General features: G+C 40.7%; 1 protein-coding gene across 1 annotated transcript in view; it reads left to right on the top strand.

Moving 5' to 3' along the window:
* The window catches only part of ATP13A4 (ATPase 13A4), a 254,995-nt gene that overhangs the window by 129,905 nt on the left and 108,396 nt on the right, over window positions 1-16,694 (top strand). The gene's annotated exons all lie outside the window — the stretch shown is intronic.

Below are 16,694 nucleotides of genomic sequence, written 5' to 3'. Positions count from 1 at the left end.
ACTCATAGATACAGAGAACAGACTGACAGCTGTCAGAGGGGAGGGGATTTGAGGGGTTGGTCCAAACAGTGAGAGGATTAACCAAATGGAAAAAACCTTGTAGACACAAACAACAGTGTGGTAATTACCAGAGGGAAAGTGGGGTGGGAGAGGTAGAAGAGGGTAAATAGGGGATAAAAAGCAATGGAAAGATACTTGACTTGGAGTGGTGAACACACAGTGCAATATGCAGATGATGTATTACAGAATTGTATACCTGAAACCTATATAATTTTATTAACCAATGTCACCCCAATAACCTCAATAAAAATAAAATAAAGAACAGTGTGTACATCTCATACTTACAGAGTCCCTTGCCACTGGTTCATGTGAATTGCACAATTCTCCTGGACCCAGACAAGGAAGGACTCATCCCTACGTTACAGATGAGAAAACCGACCCAGGCTGAGGAGAGCAGACCCGAGCCTCAGACACAATCTTCTGAGCAAATCTTCTGTTGCTTCCAAATGCCTTCTCATGACTAAGCTCCAGCAGGGCGGGTGCCTGGTGTCATCTCTCAGTCAAACAAAGAATGAGTTTCTCATGTGCCAGGTGGAAGGAGGCAACCCTGTGCTAATAGCAGGGCCTTCTCTTCAAATAAATTCCAGGCATCTTGTCAGACTTGGGCTAGAAGTGTGTTAAAAGCAAAATATAACCACAACTGAGTGTCTGTCTTTCTGAGACTAAGTCGCTTTTGCCTTGATCCTAATGAATCCATCCTAAGCAATTCATTCGCACACGGCTGGCAGGGAACAGGGATGGGGGACTCCAATCTCTGACCAGCCAAACAATCCTAAAATCGTTGCCAAAAGGGACGCATTCGGAAGACTACACTTGAGACTAATTATATCTTGGAGGCAATAAATTAAGGAGCAGAAAGTGCTTATTCTGGAAAAAATGGGTAGGCTGGGCGAGTGAGAATTGTACTTAAATACTTGAAGGATTACCGTGGGAAAGAAGGCTCCAACCTATGCCCAGGGCACAGCCAATGTGTAAAGAGCACCATGGGAATGAGTCTGGGCTGACAAGAAAACTACGGCCTTTACAACACTGATGGGAGTGGATGTTGGTGACCTCATGAGGTGTGTGCTCTGTGACATTGGAGGTGCAAGTGGATATTCAAAGACCAATTAGGGAAAGAAGTCAAGTATCAGATGAAACTCAAGTACCTGCAAGATCCCTTCCAGACTGGATATGTCCAGATAGTCTTACACTGTGATGTCAATCATTTATTACTGCTGCCCACACAGAATATCAGGCTGACCTATATGGGGACATGGGCTGGGGAGGGTGGGCTCCCAGCCCTGTGAGGTCCCATGGTGTGGACAAGTAGACATGACTGCTCTGGATCTTAGAAGATGGCTTCTCATAGGGATAAGAGCCTAAAAAAGAGGTGCACAGTGAGGGGCCCTGACTGCCAAATTGACATCTGTGGAATTCTTCCAATATGTGCACTTTCTTAGAAATAGGTGTTTGAAAATTTTGAGGAAAAGAATCTGGGAGAGCACCCCAACCCCAAAGAAGAGTTATCAATGCCTAATATGTTGTTCGGACCAGGACTTGGAGGAGAAACGGACAGTCACCTGATCCAAATCATTTGAGAGGGTCCCCTGTATGTCCACTCCAAGGTAAATAGCCCTTATCCACAGAAAAGAACCCTGACTCTGGACTCTTCTCATTAAATATGGAATAATCTGAGAATGGAACTATGCTTGTTCCATCTGTGTCCCTATATGCTCTCACATTGTGCATGTACCCACTTGCAGATGTAATGACTGGAAAAAGTGTCTATTTTTTCAGTATTTAGTTTATGATGAAATAAATTATTCTGTATTTTAAAAAGCCAAGTAAACTCTCTAATTCTGTTGTTTTAAAATCAATCTCTTTCTCTCTTAGTGGAGTCTTTCACTCTGGTTAATAAAATGATGTGGTCTATTCCACTAACATTGAATCAAAGCAACATCTTTTAAAAGTTCCAGTCATTTCCTAATACTTCAGATGCTATTATTCCCTGCTTTGTACACAGAGCATTAGGCACATACAAAATATTCTTATGCTCGTTCTCTCATTTAAACCTCATAATGATCTTAGGAGAAATACAGGGCAAGGATTACTATCCTTCTTATTTTGATGAGATACCAGACCCTTCAAGAGGCTCAGAGACTTGTCTAAGGGCACACAGGGAGCGAGTGGAGGAGTGGGAGCTAGATTCAGACACAAGACCTCTGCCTGCATGTGTCTTCACCATGGTGTTTCCCCTGAATGAAATGTTTGTAGCACTGAAAACCAAGGTGGAAAGAGAGGCAACTATCCAATGGATTACCATCATGAGTATAATTTTCTTCAGAGGGAGTTCCTAGTTTTCATATACAGTCTCTCTGCAGTGGGAGTCAACCTCTTTTGCAATTGAACCTGACCATCAATTGCAGAAGAGGTTGACTCCCACTGCAGAGAGAGTGAAATCGTAAAGCCAGAGAAACCTATATCTCTGCTTGAACTTTGCTCAGCCCCTGCTTTGTACAGCTTTTTAGGGTTAGATAGAGTCTCTCTTGGTTTGAACCATGCTCACTTCTTTATGCATAAAAAAATCTTGAAAATTGCTGCCACAGAACATTTGGTCCACATTTTGGTTTCCATTAGACTTGTTAAAATAACCCTCTAAACTTTATCCATAAAATGACTTTCTTTAAATAACAACAACAAAACACACCTCTCCTGCACTTGTTGAAAGAGTGTTGGCCTTCTCCCATACCAAGCTTATTTCTTCCTCAAGGAGACTGCATTTGCCATCCTTTCTGCCTTGAATGCTCCCCCTGCACCACCAACCTCCCACAGTCTTGGCTGATTCCTTCTCCTTCAGATTTCGCTCTTGTGTCCCTTCTTCAAAGAAGCCTTCCCTAATTATTTTATCTAATGGTGTCCTTGCCCCACTAGCTGGTTTGTTTTCTACATAGTACTTGGGCAACCCTGCAGGTGGCTGAGGTGGGAAGATTAATACTTGTTCAACCACACACTTAGGAAATGGGAGACCCGAGTCTACAATTCAAGTCCGCTGATTTCCAAATCAAAGTCCTTTATGTTCTTCACACCTGGCTAGGGACTGCTCATCAAATGAGCTAATCCACTGGGGAAAAGAATGCAGGATGTTGTGGAGCAATGTCCATGGTTGATTGAAGAACACTCAGAATGTCATCCAGACTCTCCCAGTTCTATTTTCTTGCTGTCTCATCCCAACTCTCTCTCCTGAGTGTTTTGAGTCCATGAAAAATCTGACAAAGCACTGGCCTGTGATTAAGGCTGCACAAAGACTGACTATGGAAACTCTGTAGAAGTTGTGAATGCTGCTGAAAGGTCTCATGCATGTTGCATGTATTACGCACTGCACAACTCAAGGGGATGCCATCCACATTATGTTGCAAGACAAAAATGGTGATTCTGTGTGATATCAAGAAGGCTTTGTAGGTGAGGACTTTTACTTTTGTAACCACAAATATGGTTATGCAATGAAGAATCCCTTCTGTCCCACCTCCATCAGTTCTTAAGACCTTGCACTCTCTCTTGGTATTGTCTCTCATGAAGACCCTCCTCTTCTCCAGGACCCTCGGCCACCAACCAAAATGATTTCAAGAGCCTCTTAACTGGTCTATCTTTGCTTCTCAAGGTCTCTATTGAATTCTATTGTCCAACTCTGATCATGTCACATCTGTGGTCAGAAACCCTTCATAATTAAGATTATCTACCAGATAAAATACAGATTGCTTACTAAATACTTCAAGGCCCTTTGCACTGGCCACATCTGGGCTGATCTTACACATTTTTCCTTGTACTCAGTAATGCAACTTATTATTATTCCCAGCTTCAGTAACCTATTTTTTCTCATCATATAGCAATTTTCTCACTAATATCTTTGCTCACCCTGTTTTCTCTTTGGGGGCATCAAAACTTCTTACTTCTATCTCCACATATCAAAATCCCACCCAATTCTCAAGATCCAATTAGAATGCCACTGATCTGTCAAGCCAGAAGGGAGATCCCTTTAACTGCATACGCATCACACTCTACATACCCTTCCTTTGTGTGGTGTGTGGCTCTTTTTACCTCGTGGTATTTCAACTTCCTCCAACTCCCATGCAACCTCATGTTAACTAGAAAGCACATTCTCTGAGGGTAGAGACCAAATCTGGTTCATTTCATCTTCCCACTCTGCACCTAGCACAGGGCTATGGTTGGGGCTCAGCAAGCAGCTGTGGTATGATTGAATAAAAAAAATATATAATCACTATTGATTTATTTATCCTCCTTTGTCTGTGAAAATCTCTTTTCCATTCAGTACAAAGAAGCTGAACTAAAACAATAGGACTATGAATAAAAGCAACCAAAAGTACAAAGTATAGTGATTCCAATGTTGTGCTTAATGAGTTTGACTGTCTATTTATACAGTGGGCATGTGGAGGTGGGCTGTAGAATTAAAAGGGTTGGGTGTATGCCAAAAGACTATTTCAATATGTAGAGGGACTTAAAGGCTTACTTGCACATGAGTGCAAAGACTCTGTTAGGAAGATACTCAACCCAAGAGAAAAGACTATTGAGGCAAGAAAACTTGTTTAAAAACCAAGATTTTAGGGAACAGGTGCAACCTTTGAGTACAACTGGGTGTGTATTTTTCAATCTTCTATCTGGTTTTACCCTACCTTTAGGAACTTTTGCAAGGGTCTGAGTAAAATAAATTCGTGATAAAATGAAAGCTAGGGATAGAGACAGAGACAGAGATATAGAGACAGAGATAGAGATAGAGATAGAGATAGAGATGAGAAATAAATAAAGAGAAGCCCACTCAGTGGTCTGTGTGTTAAAGTGTAGTAAAAGCAGGGTGGCGAGAGTATGCCTGTCACCTGGCACTGATGTGACTCTGTGATGTGGAAGATGCATGTTGCTAATGGCTGATGGTACCATAAAGACACACAAAGGTGACATAAACAGTCTGACCATGTCTCCCAATGGCTAAAGGATGTGGAAAATGGTTAAAAGAAATGGAGAATGTCACCAGGGCTGACACAGTGGTATGCAATTGTAGAAGCCTGGGGGACTCTGCAAGCACTCTCAGGATCAGGCCAGGCCCAGAGAAGCCTCGTGAAATCAGCAGAGATCATTTCATGGTGGGCTGTGGCCCGTACAGCCAACATAGATTGCAGGAGGGAAGAACATGCTGTCACCGGGAGTCCTGCATGCAACATTCTGCAGATTTCTTAATGACTCATGAGGGACTTCACAGTGGCAGGGCTTCTGTGAGCCTGTTTTTGACGACTGTCCCAGGTTTATGTGACTAGGGAAACAGGTTGTAAAGATAGAAATATACCTCCCCATTAGGTGAATTCCATTAGGTGAAACTCCTTGCAGGAACACTTAAGGGACAACACTCTGAGAAAACAGCGTGGAGCCTCAAGGCTATGTTGTATTCCTGGTCTTCTCAGAACTGAGCAAAATACAAGATAAGGTGACTCCACAACTGGCTGGATGCTCTTTCCTGAAAGCTAAGCCCGTTCTCTCATGACCTAGCCCAAGGTTAATTTTGGAAATTTGATAATGGCCTACATAGCCTCAAGAATTCAGCCATAATCCACGACTAATCAGAAACTGGTTTAATGTGGATATAACTTTGTAGGTTTGGAACCTTCCTAGATGGGTCCTGACATCTGATTTGGCCTGGATTCCGAGAGTCATATTTGGAAAAGGCCAAATCTTTGTATCTGCCCACACCTCACTTTAGCACAGCAGCTAGAAGGGTGCACAGGAGTCCTAGGGTAGAGTGTTTGGCTCAGGGCTGAAATCATGGGCTCTCAACCAGTACCCCATGTATGACCATATCATCAGGGGTCACACAGAATTTGGATACATAAAGTCAATCTCAAAAATGGCATATGGTCTATTGGCAGTTAAGAGTAAAAGCTTAGCCCAACCAATGTGGCTTAGTTGGTTGAACATTGTCCCATGCACCAGGAAGTTACCAGTTTGATTCCCAGTCAGGCACATGCCCAGGTTGCAGGCTCAATTCCCAGTGGGGGGCATGCAGGAAGTAGCTGGTGAATGTTTCTCTCTCATTGATGTTTCTCTCTCCCTCTCCTTTCCTCTCTCTAAAATCAATAAAAACATATATTTTTTTAAAAAAGAGTATAAGCTTAAAAAGGAGTATAAGCTTAGGAGTCAGACAGGTCTGATCTTTAATCCTGACTTTTTAAATTTGTGATTTTGAGCAAATTAGCCACTATGTCTACACCTTAGCTTCCTTGGCTATTGTTTCAGAGTATTATTTATTATTTTATGCATAACTGCAAAAATCAAAGGAGGTTAAACGAGGCACATAATTTATTGTCCTGACTGTCTCAAGCTGTAAGGAGAATTCTTAAATCTTGGCCCTGCACATAGCATAGCTTTTAAATGTGCTGTGTGAATCAGTAAAGGAATAAATAAAAGAATGCATAAATGGAGAATGAATGAACTAATGAACACACCACACACTTCTAGGAATTAAATGACTATAATTCTCTGTGTAATTATCTATGATTTACAAACTATTTAAAATTATTCTTTTTTTAGTTTGTCTGTTTATTTTTACTTATTTAAAATAAGACACAGAGTGACCTACCTCTACCCTTTGTTTACAGAATCAATTACTCTACTTCAAAAAAGTCAACTTCTTTTTAGATTTCGTTTTGCAGCCCTTCATGTTTCATCTTCTGCCTATCTTGAAAAAAATGCTTTATAAATAGGCCCCTCTTGGATGGTTTCTGAGTCGTCAAGTTCTCCCCTGAGATGCAGAGACCTGTATGAAACAATGCAGATTCAGACAGAGCTGTAGGCGCTGTGTGGTTGGTGTTTTTGCTGTCTCTTCATGTTAGCCCATCTCTCTGGGGAATAATCCATAGCACTTCATGGGCTTCTCTTTGGAACACGGTTCTCAAATTTGACTCATGGAAATCCCCAAGGAGCTTATTAGAAATAAACTCCAGGACCCAACCTCAGACATACTCAATCAGAATTTCTGGGATGGGTTCTGGGGAGCTGTGCCTTTATCAAGCTCTCCAGGTGATTTTGACAATGAATCAGGTTTAGGAAATTTATTCTTGAAAAAAAAAATAGATTATTTCCCTAGGTGTGCTATCTTACACTGGTTTTTATAGAGACTCATCTACAATTTTTCCTGCCAACTTCCACAGTTCAGACAGAACATTTCGTGGTATATTTCCTTTGGAAATGTTATGTCTGTCCCTGTGCATTCTCTACTCTGTATTATAAGAGCTGTCCCTGGTGGTAATGAAACCCTGAGGTGATCCCAGTTTTCAATGCTCTTTGTTAGAGATCTAAGTACATACTGTATTCTTGACAAAACAAGCACCTGATGGCTAAGTTCAGTGGAGAAAACATTGTCACCAGCCAAAGTCAAAAACATAGAATAGCATTTATTATCTCATATTCTTCATGCTAGTTGAAAATGTATGCCAAAAAACTCGACTCTTTAAAATATTCAATCTAGTCCACCTTTCAGATAAGGGAAAAAAGAATAATTGATCCTGGACCATGGGGAGGTCTGAATATATCAAAGGAATCCTCATCTCTCCAACCAGGTTAGATCATCTGAAATTGATTAGTAAGAAATCAACCAGCTTCAGGACATCGCTTTAGAGGTTTATGGTCTTCTAAGGATAGATCTTGGGATCAAGTTTACTGTGTAATACTTAAATCCATTCCGTAGTTTTGTAATCATCCCACCTCATTCCAATTTTTTTTCCTTCCTGGGGAAATCTCTTGAGTTGACAAATGAAATTGAACCCATTCTTTGAACATAGACAGCACCAATTTCAAAAATGCCTCACCCTTTCTGTTCAGCATCCTTCACTGGGCTCAGTGGTCATCAGTGTTTTCAGCCACAGTGAGGGGGACACAGATGCAAGTTTAATGTTCACCAACATTAAATGATCTGACAGCATTGGGACATCTTTTTGGCCACTAGTCAGTCTCCAGCTGGTGACTTACCTGACAAACTTGGTTAACACTTGACTCATTCTTCCTGGTACTTACTGTGCTCAGCTAACAAGCCATACAACTGGCAGTCTGTGTAGATTTGTCCTTGGGGCCAGTCATCTGGAAAGCCTTCCCGAATGTTAAACAGACATTCTGTGTCTATGCAGCTACTAAATACACAGAGTACCATGGAAAAGTGGCATAAGCTTTGAGAAACCTAAAGTCCTTGACAATAGTCAACACATTTCCAGTAGCATGAAATGAGCTATTGAATTCTCCTGGAACAATCTTAATATCTTAGGCAGAAAGAATGGGTAGAATAAATTCAGGGTGGTTGCATGAATTTTAAATTAAATAGAGAGTGAAAAAGCACCCCCCTACACACACACACACACACACACACACACACACACACACACACACACACACTAAAATAAGGAGATTGGAAACTGGAGGTTTTGGAGTACGAGTAATGAATAACATCCAGGTGAGAGAATGAAAAGATGAAATCTGCTCATATATAGCAGATGGTCTCCCCTCTTGCCCCTTCAAAAAGAAATGTGTTGATGGTGCCTACATAGATCTATGGGGAATACAAATATTAAGAACACTTAGTTCTTTTCTGAAGTTAGAAGCAGACACTGAGGCATGAATTTATTTTATAATGGAAGTGTTCCTAGCGAAAACTGGTAAGGGAATGGAAGAAGAGACAAATAAGAATGTGATTTTGGGAAAAGTCTTAAATTCAACACAATGCTGTCAGGGAGCTTTGTAATATACACTTCACCTCAATGTCCCAAGTCTTGGCAAGGGAGAAGCACTTCAGACTCCAGCCTCAGTCATTGGCTCAGGGTTGCTTGGGTAGGTTGGGGGTAGGGTGGAAACTTGAGGCACTTTTGGGTCTTTGCTGGGATGGGCAAAGGGGCTCAAGGGCAATGCTATGCAGAGATGCAGGTACAGGCCATTAGATGAAAACATACAAATGCCTGTGGGGCATTGAAGGCATCCAAAGGGATTTGAACAGATCACAAACAATATCTGTTCTAGCTCTATTTTCCATTCTGCCACTGACCAACTTAAGGAAAAATTCTGTATACATTTACCTAATCTGAAAAATGGAATATTGTAAAGCAGACTCCCAAGGTAGAAAAAGTAACTTATTCATTCACACAGTACTTATTGAGCACCTGCCATATCTGAGCTAAGTGCCTGGATTTGAAGATGAATGTTCTTTCCCTTGAATGTGATAGAAGCATTTTCCACTTATGTATCAAAAGCTATGGGAATGGCCCCCAAAGCAAAGAAGGTAGACCCAAAGGGCAGTGAAAACCACCAAGCCTAACACATAAAGCATTAGGATATAGACTTGGCTTCATAATAGAGTAAGGCAATTATTATTTATTTAATGACTAAAGCGAATGTTTTCTAAATTTCAAACAGAAGCAATTATATTGCAAATCAGCGAGCTGGACAAGACACCTAAGGAGCCAATTAGTTAGGAGTCATCTTTATTGCGTGCAGGTTCAAATTCTGCACAAACACAGGAGGGAGTATTTCCTTTTTATTTCCTTCTAGTTTTTTGTGTAAGACAGCTTGTAACCTTGAGTACATACCGTATCTAATCAAACACCTGTCATATCAACACAGACAACTTGTAACTTTGAGTACCATATCATATCTATTCAGACACCTGTAACCTTGAGTATCATATCTATACAGGCGGCCTGGCATCAATATCAGCGTATCAGTTAGATGGCTAGCTTGCAAGGTCAGACAATTAAGTTTATCTTTTCTATTCAAGCAAAAAACAAAGTTATTTTACAGCCTAAAAATAACAGAGTTGACCTACAGAATAAGAGACTAAGAATAACAGAGTAGTTCAAACAGCAGTTTCAAACAGCAGTTTTCCAACGGAGGGATTACTATGCTTCACAATTAAATAAAAAAGAACAACGGCTTCAATGGTCCACACCAAATTACAGTATCTCAATGCATACAGCTCATTTTGTAATAAAGCTTAAGTAGATCCTAGGATTTATCCAAGTTCTGGTCCTTGACTCCCATGAGGGCCATGGAAGAGCTAGCTCAGCTACCTAACTTGTGTCTCTATGCCTTTGGAGGGCAGCTGGAGGGGCAGCCATGCCTAGAAGAGGAGCAAACATGAGCATCCCAGGGAAAAGTCATTTACAGAAGAGGAAAGCCTTTTCCTCATTGATAGGAGTCAGCTGTAAGTGGGTGAGGTGGAATATTTCTTTCCCCTTTGCTTCACATGCCCTAATCAGAAGTCCCTGGGCTGCCTTGTTTCTATTACCAGTTCACATATTCCAACAATCAGTCACTTTCAAAAATCATCACTTCTGCCAACAGATTCTGAACCATCTAGTTCCTACAGGAAGAAGGCACCTCAGAGGATCTAGCTAAGCAATGAATGGTTTACATATCTGTGACAAGTCAACCTTGAACCTGTCAGTGAGAGAAGAGCTTGTCAAAGCTCTTTTGTAATGAGGGTCACAGGAGTAGCTGGAGGAAAGTGGGGAACACAGAATATTTACATTCAGGAGCATGGCTCCAGTAGACTGAGCTCAAGGACAGGGTGCTAGCCTCAGTCATCTCTGGATTCCCCCTTTAAGGCCTAGAATATTTCACACATGTGGGCAGAAGTGAACTAAGGAAAGCTGAAGAGTTTGGTGAGCTACTTTGACACCTCCAAAGGATGCTTTCTGCAAAGCATACAAAATCTAATTCCTTAGCTAGACTGTTCTAATTTTCATTCCCTGGCTCTACTTTAATTGTCTAGTTTTACCCCCAGGGCTCTTCTTCAAAAAGAATGAAACAGAGTGCACACTGCAAGTTGAAATATTTTTGTATGGTAAGTGCAAATTTTAGTTCATGCTTAAAATAAATTATTTATTTGAATAATATCTTTAAAATTAAATGTATTTTCCTTTCAAATTTTTAATTGTTTTAAAACTAAAGAGAGGGTCAAGAAAATAAAATGTTACATGAGTAGAATAATTTGCTAATTGCCCAAATTTTACCTTTTGCCAATGTTTTGATTTCATTTAAATTTATTTCATTTTCGTTATGCAATGTTACTATTCATTACAATGTATGCATTTTCTTCTTTTGTAGACATACGTGATATAATTAAAAGGTATTTATTCATTACTTCTTCCTTTATGTAATACTTTACCATTAGAAAAAATTCTTTTTACTAGCACAGTTACACATACAAAATCCAATAAAATTCCATTTTAGTGTCTATGTATGTGTATTTTCTAACTGTTCTTGTCATTCATTTCACTAACCCTGGTGTGGGAGCTTAGAAGTTGTTTGCTAAATGAATTAACAGGGTAGAAAGAAACTGAGAAGTCATGAGAAGGTCCCTTTTCACAGGCTGGGCTCTTTTTCTATTCCCAGATAAGACAGATTTTACTTCTACTTATCTAAGTTTTGACATAGTCACCAAATTCTCAACTTGATGACCTCCTAAATAGAACTTCAAGGCAGGGAGTGGGAAAGGCCAAACCATGCCTTCACCTTCAATAGCCCATATTTGTATTTGCTAGAGGGAGCTCCCTCTGCTGGGTTTTGATCTGTAGAGAATGTGTGGGTTGTATTGGTGCAGTATTGTATATATATATATATATATATATATATATATATATATATATATATATATTTTTTTTTTTTTTTGATTTTTTACAGAGAGGAAGGGAGAGGGATAGAGAGCTAGAAACATTGATGAGAGAGAAACATTGATCAGCTGCTTCCTGCACACGCCCTACTGGGGATGTGCCCGTAACCAAGGTACATGTCCTTGACTGGAATCGAACCTGGGACCCTTCAGTCTGCAGGCTGACGCTCTATCCACTGAGCCAAACCAGTTAGGGCTATTGGTGCAGTATTGATTAGGGTTGGAAGGAATAAGGGTTGGTTGGCTCTGCTTATTAACAGATTAAGTAGAATTAAAGAGTACAACTTTGCTCACATCTTTGACTCCATATTTCAGATAGAGGATTAGTCATGTATTGAGAGTCAAATATTTTCCTAACCTGTGGTTGTTTCAGAGAGCTCACAAGGTCACTCAGTCAGATACCATACTCCACTCCAAACCCTGTCACATGATATTAGGGCCTCTCCGGTATGCTCCTCCTTAGTCTGCAATCATTCAAGCCTTCCTCTTTCCAACTTGTATAGCAGTCACACCTGCATGGTTTTGCCTTTTCACCAGACTGTGAGTCCCCCAAGGAATAGGATCCAATCTGATTCATCCCTTTACTCGTCACTGAGAACAGCACAGGAGAATGAAGTATTGTAGAAAGCTTTATTTCTATGGAATCAAGCCCTGAGTTTCCAAAGTCCCATTTCCCTTTGTCCCATCATAGAAGAAATGTAGCTGTAGCTTCAGAAGACCTATGATTAAAGCTGTTGCCCAGAATTTCTGTTCCATGTTTGCACAGTCTAATCCAGCATCAGGTTAGGTTAGTTTGTGTTCCCCACTGCAGTTCATCAATCCATTGTGTGTGGGGTCTACAGGGTCACATGGCTATGGAGGGAACACGGGCAGGAGCAAAACCAGAGGAACCAGAGAGCCAAGAGTGCCAAGAGATCCAAGAGCCAGGAGAGAGAATTCCTTTTGCTAACCAGAACCATGAGCCAAGGTTCCCCCCTACCTCCCACCCCATCTTGTCTCTCGGCACTGAAGAGTGAGCTCCATGAACCAGAAGATTTAAACAAAAGTGGGGAAAATTTATTAGAAGCAGATTCAGACTTCCCACACAGGGAGGCCCCCAAAGCCTTGTAGTCTTGGGGTATATATTTGCTACAAGTCTGCTCTATATCTATCCATGCCGTCACCTGATTGATTCCCTCAATTGGTCTTGCCCAGCAACAGACCTGAACTTTCTGTGTTCCTATGCGCCAGTTCACCTTATTGTTGCAGGCCCTCTCTTGGTTTCACATGCCTCCCACTTTGAGTCCAAAAGCATTTTGTTATTCCTGCTTGGTTGGTTTCTGTGATTAGGCTTGCTCAAACTGCCATGTCTGCTTCAGCCTACATTCTACCTGCCTTTGTTTTCCACTGGACCCCTGACCTGTTTGCTCTCACTTTGTCTGTGAGATTTTGTATCCCGAAGTTTTTGCAGGTTTATAGTGGCCCTGCCCCCCCTAGCCAAGGATCTCTGTTCCCAGGTTTGACTGGCAGCAAGCACCTTCACTATGTCACCCCAACTCACTGTGCATGTGCCCATCTTCCCCTTTGTCCAGTTTCTTTCCCCAGTAATCTGTAGGGAATGGGCCAGTGTTTCCCTGGGGAGTGTGAAATTGCAGCTTCCTGGTGAAGGTGCCCAGATGACCATGCTTATAGTGTCTGGTCTTCCCTTTACTCCTTTCATATTATTAATAACTAGCTAATTACAATGGTTTCAGTCTCAGGTCTTGGCTAGTAGAAAGAGTCCTTTTGCCACATACAAAGCATATATATATATATATTTATTCACCAAAAGAATTGATAAACTACTTTGACTTGGTTTTTAAGCTTTTTATGGCTGGGCACATTTCTGTTTATATTCCAATGTCATGGCTCAATACTCTCCCCTTTTCCCCTCTATTCTAAACTCTTACTTTGATTTCTCTTTATACCTCAAATACCCCCATACTTTATCACCTCTCTTAAACCTTATCACACATTCTTCTGTTCTCAGGCCTAGAGTGTGCCCACCATCTGCCACTGTCTTCTATTCCTTCACCTGGTTAACTTATGCTCATCTTTGAGAGGTCAGCACAGATATCACTTCTTTCAGGGAGCTGTTCCCATTAATTCTGAGTTCAATGTCTTTCCCATTTAAGAGACTATTTACTTGTCTCTCTCCCAAATTACTGTAAACTCCTTCAGGATAGTTACTGCCCTTTTCCCACTGATCCCAAGAGCCTAACATAATGTCTGGACCGTATAATTGCTAAGTAAAAGTTGAACGGTGCCGAGACCGGTTTGGCTCAGTGGATAGAGTGTCAGCCTGCGGACTGAAAGGTCCCGGGTTCGATTCCGGTCAAGGGCATGTACCTGGGTTGCGGGCATATCCCCAGTAGGAGATGTGCAGGAGGCAGCTGATCGATGTTTCTCTCTCATCGATGTTTCTAGCTCTCTATCTCTCTCCCTTCCTCTCTGTAAAAAATCAATAAAATATATTTAAAAAAAAAGTTGAACGGAGTTTCAGACAACAGTAGCTTTATTAAAAACATTTAGTTATATTTTTAACAAGGTGTGTGGAGCTAGGGAGTCACAGGCTTAGTTCCATGGCTGAGTGATATCAGAATCTGAGCTCTTTTATTCCTTTGTCCATCATCATTAAAGTGGCAATTTTCATTCTCTTTATAATCTAAAGAAAGCTGCCATGCTCTAAGCATTGCCTCCTCACACATCACTTTTAAAGAAAGGAAGAGTATAAAGGATGGAAAAAAAGTTCTCTTACCTGCCACAGTCTTTCCGCAGCTAGGGTTCAGGAATCTGGAGAAGGGCTATGCATAAATGAATAGAGACTAGACAAGAAAAATAAATTTGGAAGGCATTTGGGGAAACCAGGCAGAGGCTTCACCCTCTAGAGCAATGGTTCTCAACCTGTGGGTCGCGACCCCTTTGGGGGTTGAAAGACCCTTTCACAGGGGTCGTCTAAGACCATCAGAAAACACATACATAATTACATATTGTTTTTGTGATTACTCACTATGCTTTAATTATGTTAAATTTGTAACAATGAAAATACATCCTGCATATCAGATACTTACAATTCATAACAGTAGCAAAATTACAGTTATGAAGTAGCAACGAAAATAATTTTATGGTTGGGGGTCACCACAACATGAGGAACTGTATTAAAGGGTCGCGGCATTAGGAAGGTTGAGAACCACTGATGTAGAGGGATGGCTCCCTGAATCTCCAGACCCACGACTTTTTATTAACACATTTTCCCTTTAGCCAAGCAGATATACATATCAAAGGTAAGGTTTGGTAAACAATAAAGGATTATCGGGTTAGGGCAGTGGTCGGCAAACTCATTAGTCAACAGAGCCAAATATCAACAGTACAACGACTGAAATTTCTTTTGAGAGCCAAATTTTTTAAATGTAAACTATATAGGTAGGTACATTGTTATTAAATTAATTAGGGTACTCCTAGGCTGGCCTTTGCTAAAAACGTCCTCAATCTGAGGGGTCGACCTCAGCGAACGTACCCCCACTTCTTCTAGCGCCACTTCTTCAAAATAGACTCGTCCAGGCCAAAAACTGACTTCTGCGCATGGGCCACAAAGTTTCAATAGCACTGTACGTGCACACCTGAATGTGGTATTTTGTGGAAGAGCCACACTCAAGGGGCCAAAGAGCTGCATGTGGCTTGAGAGCCCTGGGTTGCCAACCACTGGGTTAGGGGAATTGCTCTCAGCTGTTTGGCAGTAGGTAATAATATGCAAATCTTCAGCCCTGCTGAAGATGTCCATCAGCCCTCTGACGAACTTCTAGCATTTATTATGCTAACTACTGTTCTTAGCCTCCAGCACTCATCAATTCCAGCCTCCACCCTTTTTCCTTTGATTTTATTGTTGAGAACTGGGTCACACGCCCACTTTAAGCAAATCATGATTCATCCTTGGTGCTTTTGTCTGAAGTCATTCTGCCCTGACAAAGTAGGCGTTCTTTTAGCAAAAATATGGGTGAATAGATGACCAGTAAGAAGAGAATGATGACTGGCCCTAAAGTCTTCCATTAGGTTTTACTAAAATCCATGACTCTTTTCTCCAAATTGGAATTCAACTCTAGATTGGTGTTCCTTAAAAATGCAACATTTGTGATGGCATATTATTCTTTAGAGTGGGTATCTCAGCCTCTTTGGCATGAGAAGCTGTAATTATTTGTTTATTTTCATCAGCTACTTTCTTCTGGGCCAGAAAGTATATTGAACTCTGCTGAACTTCAAGGTGGGCACGGGTTCACAACCAAGGACTATCTCAGACAATGGAAAGACTATCATCCTCTACTAGTCTTCATTCTTTGTAAATTTTCCTCCATGGCCAAAGTGACAATGATTTTGTCAAGTAGCCTGGATCCAATAAAAAGGCAATAGAATGACAAAAGTGTTTATCATGAACAAATTAACTAAGCCTTGAATAGATCAAAATATATCTAATTTTTAATGAATTTATCCAATTCAAAATATCCAATATAATAGTGATTATACAATTGTGGGAATTTAGATGACACCCCCAATATTCAGCCCTCTTAGCTCTTCCTCTCTACATATGCTTCACTTATTGAAAAATTTTGTAAACTAAAAAAGGAAAATGAAAGAAATAAAATTATTATTATAGTTTACTATTTAAAAGCTTGTCTCTTCTCTTTTTTATTAGTGTTATGATTCTGGTAATGATGATGACCTATCACTTATTGAGTATGAAGGAACCTATAATTGGCCTTTAATAAATATCTTAAAAATCATATCAACTCTATAAGTATTTTAGACATTTTACAAAGAAACTTAAAATTCAGACCTTAGTTGTCCAGGTCCATCAATAGAGCAGGGATGATAATTCAGAGTTTTCTGATTCCATAATGATTTCTACATCCCCAGGTATGAGCCAACC

Source organism: Myotis daubentonii, chromosome 3 (genome assembly GCF_963259705.1).
Source record: "Myotis daubentonii chromosome 3, mMyoDau2.1, whole genome shotgun sequence".
NCBI lineage: Eukaryota > Metazoa > Chordata > Mammalia > Chiroptera > Vespertilionidae > Myotis > Myotis daubentonii.
The sequence above is the reverse complement of the archived record's forward strand: the minus strand, read 5'-3'. Positions and strand labels throughout refer to the sequence as shown.